This window comes from Pteropus medius, unplaced genomic scaffold (assembly GCF_902729225.1).
Source record: "Pteropus medius unplaced genomic scaffold, Ma_sr-lr_union100, whole genome shotgun sequence".
Lineage (NCBI taxonomy): Eukaryota > Metazoa > Chordata > Mammalia > Chiroptera > Pteropodidae > Pteropus > Pteropus medius.
This window is the reverse complement of record NW_024347676.1, coordinates 1-4868: the sequence shown is the minus strand read 5'-3', so window position 1 is coordinate 4868 and position 4868 is coordinate 1. Positions and strand designations below refer to the sequence as shown.

At 49.7% G+C, this 4868-nt stretch overlaps 1 long non-coding RNA gene across 1 annotated transcript; it reads right to left on the bottom strand.

The window, feature by feature from the left end:
* Positions 1 to 2166: 2166 nt before the first annotated feature.
* Positions 2167 to 3849, bottom strand: LOC120614222 (uncharacterized). Its single transcript, XR_005655889.1, has 2 exons — positions 3305 to 3849; positions 2167 to 2796 (listed from the first exon to the last, which is right to left on the bottom strand). It is a non-coding gene; the product is annotated as an uncharacterized LOC120614222 (long non-coding RNA).
* Positions 3850 to 4868: the final 1019 nt, after the last annotated feature.

The following is a 4868-nucleotide window of genomic DNA, read 5'->3' as shown; positions in this document are numbered from 1 at the left end:
TCAAGAGGGTGAGGTTTAAGACAGAGGAGTGGAGAGGGGCGGTGCCGGGCGAAAGGCCCAGGATGAAGGAGGGCCAAGAGCAGGCTCCTGCCCTGGACGGAAGCTGGGAGGACAGGGTGCCAAGACAGAGGCCAGGTCTGCACACAAGGGGCTGTGTGCTGTGCTCAAGGCGCAAGTGTGGCTAGCACCAGGGGTCCCCCTGGAAAGGGTGAGAGATGAATGGGGATATAGGGAAGACACCCCCTGGGCTAAATGCACCCCCAGAAAGTGTGGGTTAGTGACAGTTGGGGGAGGTAGGAGCCATGCAGGTAAAGGCTCCTTGTTGTCCATAGCCCACCAGAGAAGGAGAAGGGACCTAAGGGAGGAAGAAGGGAAGAGGGGAGACACAGAGGACTTCAGAGAGGAGGGAGCAGCCGGGGGAGGGGAGGGTAAAGGACTGAGGGGGCACGTGACATGGCAGGGGAGGAGGCAGGAGAGAGTCTGTGTGGGAACACAGGCATATTAGAAAATTAGGTACACTGGTGGGGGAGGGGAGGATGGAGAGGGGAGGAGTTGGGGGAGACCAGAGAAGTCACAGGAAGACTCCTTCGGGCTCTGACCTCCCTCAGTGTGAGAACCAGGAGCCCCCGCGGTGCCCAGCAGAGGAAGTGTGGTTCAGGCCTGCGCTCCCCAGGCAGCTGGTGGGCACTAGAAAAAGGCCCCTAACTCTGCACTGACCGCCCTTGAGCTCTGCCCACCTGGGAACTCTTTGTTACCCAGGGACTGAGAGGGGTGCAGCGCTGAGAACACACTGCAGACGCAGTCAGTGTTAGGCGCTGAGAGGGTGCCCATACTGGTGGGGAGTGTGACCTGGGCCTCAGACCTCCAAGGGCCCTTGAATGCCATTCACAGGAGCAACCCAGGAGGCAGCCAGACCCAGGGGCGTCAGTGAGCTGTGACCTCCCAACAGGAAGAGGAAAGCAGGAGGGCAGTGTGCAGCAAGAAGAGCGGAAATGAGCTGGCGGTGTGGGGTGGGGGAACTAGGAGAAGAGAACTGAAAATAGATTGGAAAAGTGGGGTTGGTGGCAACAGGCAGCTTCAGTCCCCGCCCCCACTGCGCACCTTCACCACAGACACTGTCACCAGAGCCATGGCATATAGACACTCCCCCAAATCCATCCAGTCCACTGGAAACGCCCCACAGCCCATGCTCAGTCAAGGACCCTACTGTCATCACCCCCATTTCTCTAGTGACATCTCCCAGTAGAATAGACTCTGCTGTCTCCTAACCCTGTCCCACTAGGATGCCACTGCTTAAGCCTCTCCCTCTTCTTCTTTCCGACACCACAGACGTGCACATCCTAAAAGATCGTCCCAATTAGATAGGGGTGACAGTGGCCCAACCTTGAGATTATACTAAGAAAAGGGTGAATCATGTCATATCTGAACTATATCTCAACAATAATGCTTTTCCAATGATAACATTAATAAAAATGTCATCCTAAAAGCCTCCTTCTGCTCAAAGATGTGCCCAATGCACATCTCTTGATCTCTGGAACATCTCGCTTCTGCTCCTCAAACTTGGCTGCTGATATAACCAGCTACCCGAATTCCCAGGCCACATCCAAAGCTGATTGAATCAGTATCCCTGGGGTTGAACCCAGGCCTTCCTGCCTTTGAAAGCTCCCTTGGCAATTTCGATGTGCAGGAGAGCTTTAGAATCACTGGTCTAGCCCATGGTTTGAACCTCCCTGATGGTACAAAGTATGTCTCGCCTTGACCGCATCTTATCATCTTAAACTCCCCCCATTAGACAATGAGCTACTCCAGCATCAGGAACTGTGTTCATTTCATCTTTGTCTCCCTGAAAATGTTTCCTTAAAGTGGAATCCTGCCCATCATTACTAACCATTTCACTAAGACCCCTAACCTACACTTTTGCTGTGGATGGAAATGTCATGCATCACAAAGTTTCAACAATCCCTTGGATTTCACATCCATTTTTATTAATTTATTACTTTGACCATCATCACTTTTTTAGCACATCAGGGATGGGATCCTGTTGTTACCGAACATAGATGGATGGGTTCACCTCTTGTCTGAGTCACGAATCAGACAGTACACCAAGGGAAGTTACCACACAAAGCAAGATTCATTTGCAGCAAATAAGGAGCCCACGGGGAAGGATTTCTAAAGCCATGCTCCCGAACTGGGGAGCCTCTTTATTTTTATCCTTTCAGGTCAATGCATACTCATGATGGAATTTTGTCATAGCATGTGTACTATGCGAAGGGTGCTGTTGGGTTGGCTCACCTGCAGTAGCAGGTCATGCTTCTTCACACATGACATGTGCAGAAAATGGCATCCAAACCCCTCCCCAGAGGTGGAGATTTTACTATAATAATGAGTTCTCTCTCATAAAAGGCTTCCTTAACCCATTTGAGCTGGTTCTAATTTCGGCTCCTTTAGAGGTTTCTACAAGTGGTTCTCTGGGGGCCCAATCATTTCCATCATTTCCTGGAAAATACGCTAACAGAGTTGTTACCAGAACATTTTAGTGACTTTCTCAAACTTAGTTTTGAGACAAAAGGGTGAAGTTTCACAACTCAGAGACCTTATTCTGCTTACACTCTCCCCTTCTCAGAGAGATTCTTTTCATTGCTAAAGGTCTCAGGGCAGTGAGGATGTGGAGAGGGAGATGGAACCCAGCTCTCCTGACAGCTGATCCCAAGCCCTTTCCTCTGTGAGGTCAAGCCTCCTTCCAGGACTTCCTAGGTATGGCAGCTCCAGCAAACTGTCTCACGCAGCTCACTTCCCCTGTGGGGGAAAAAAAGACTTTTAATATTTTAATAATAATGATAACAATAACAACAACAACAACAACATGTTCCATAGCATTTACAGATGGTTGCAAGGAGAGATGAAGCCAATATTACCCTTTCTGGGGTTGGAAGAGACACTGATGGTCTAGGGCTGTGCGCCCCAAGACCTAGGCCTGGCAGCCTCTCCCCTACCAGCCTCTCAGGGCCTCTTTTGTACCAATGTTTCACTCCACCCCACCCTGCTCCAGCCCTGTCTGCTCTGCCCCATGAACTATTCTGTCCCCTCCACTCCCGCCTTTGGACCCCCGGACTCATCAACACAAGGGCACCCGCATACCTCAGGGGCCACTTTTGGGTCCCCAAAAGAAACTGAGACCACCCAGCGAGAGGCTGACACAAACCTAGGCAACTTCGCTGTAGGCCCCGGTCAGAGTTTAAGGGGACCACCGAATATCACCCGTCCCTCCAGACTGGCCTAAAAGAAATAAAAAGTGTTCATTGACCTAAAAGCTGAACGAAGGCGCTTATGCGCAGATTGGGAGCGGAGCGCGTTGCATGTCCGGTTCTGGTTCTCAAACTGCGGGCGGTCGCACCTGCCGGTTGGGAAAACGCAACCTTGCCTGGGTCCGCGGAAATCCGGTCCCCGGGGTCTGGAGGGCGATCTGGATTCCGACTCATTTTAAACAGCATCCGATTGGTTCTGAGGCCCGTGAGCAGGGAAGTGCGTCTTCCAGCCCCGCCCCCAACGGGCCGCCGCTGGATTCTAAGATCAGAAAACTTCTAAGGCCTCGCGTCGCCTGGGATGGAAGCGTTCGCGGGGTCGTCCTGATTGCGACGGGCACCGCGGGCCTGAATGAGAAGCCACCGTTAAGGATCCAGGATCATCCCACCGAGATTCTGCCACGTTCACGGAGGACCTACTTTAGACCGGGTGTGACCTCCATCAGTGACTGGAGTGAATTCACGGAAATGACACAGTAACAGTGGGGCCGATGGCGCTTACAAAATGTCTTGACCAGCGCCCTCTCCAGTCTCTGTCCCTGACCTGTCCCAAGTGGACTCAGTCACCTACGCTGACAAGGGGGCTCGGATATGACGAGATAAGATGTAATGGAGAGAGCAGAAAAGGTGGGAGGGAACGGGGGCTGTGGGAGAAAAGAAGAGAGAAAAAAGAGGAGAAAAAAAGCTAAGGGGGAAATATTTTTAAAAATGTAATATTATTTCTAACCTTTAGTCTGTCAGTTTTTGACATTTTATCATAGCTGTTTGATCTCTCTCCCTCTCTGAATACATAAATAAACACCGATTACTGTTACTACCAGACCATTTGAGAGTAAGTAGAAATATCAAGACCCTTTACCTCAAGATGTGGCAGGGTGTATCTCTTAGCAACAAGCTGTTCTTATTGTTTATTTACAAAGCACACATTTCTCAGAGGATAACATGTTTAAAGCCAACTTTGTTGGGACACACATTACATACAGTAAGATGCACAGCTGGTTGAGCTTTGGCAATTGTACACACCCTTGTCACCACTACCACAGTGAAGATGGAGAACATTCTAATGTCCCCAGAGATAAGTCATGTCATAAAATGCTATGCATCCATTAGAAAGAGTAACATAGAGTTTAATGTATGGCTCTGAAAAGATGTGCCCAATAGACATTCAAGCCTTTTTAAAGATGAAGAACATGCTGAGTTATGCCACTAATACCACTTACAAAATAAATGTTTTAAATAAAGGAAAACCTGGATTTCTCACCAAAGTTTTGACAGTAGTATCACCAGGGAATGGGATAACGCTGGTGACTTTCACTTTCTCTGAAATATTGGAATTTTAACTTTTTAGTATAAATTTGGATTTATATGAGGGTCCGTGTGCGCGTGGGTCCCAGGCCTGGCTGGTCCCAGGTCTGGCTGTGAAGAGGACCCCGGATTTAGAATGTTACATTAATGTAGTAGGGATCCTGCGCCTAACATATGTAAGCATGATTCAGCTTATTGTATTACGCATGCGTGGCAGAATGCCACTACTGTACTCTGATATACGTGGGGTCATGTGGTCCC